At 64.7% G+C, this 221-nt stretch overlaps 1 protein-coding gene across 1 annotated transcript in view; it reads right to left on the reverse strand.

Moving 5' to 3' along the window:
* LOC104494472 (probable E3 ubiquitin-protein ligase MID2) overlaps nucleotides 1–221 on the reverse strand; it is a gene marked incomplete at both ends in the record, with an annotated part of 15,200 nt that overhangs the window by 6,257 nt on the left and 8,722 nt on the right. The gene's annotated exons all lie outside the window — the stretch shown is intronic.

Raw genomic sequence — 221 nt, forward strand, 5'->3', positions numbered from 1 at the left:
TTGCTCCCTGGCGCACCGGTGAGATTCTTGGTGCACAGGGAGATGCCGGGTGGGATGAACGGCTCCCAAACCAGGGGCCAGACAAGCAGCACGGACCCACGGCAGAAAGCGCAATGAGGGACAGGTTCGCCCAGAGCCTGGGGTCTGGAGGGACCTTCTTGGGCTGGTCAGGAGCTCTGCAACCCCCAACACCCCAGCGCCAAGACTCGGGGACAGGGGGA

The sequence above is a fragment of the Buceros rhinoceros genome, unplaced genomic scaffold (genome assembly GCF_000710305.1).
Source record: "Buceros rhinoceros silvestris isolate BGI_N320 unplaced genomic scaffold, ASM71030v1 scaffold27815, whole genome shotgun sequence".
Classification (NCBI taxonomy): Eukaryota; Metazoa; Chordata; class Aves; order Bucerotiformes; family Bucerotidae; genus Buceros; species Buceros rhinoceros.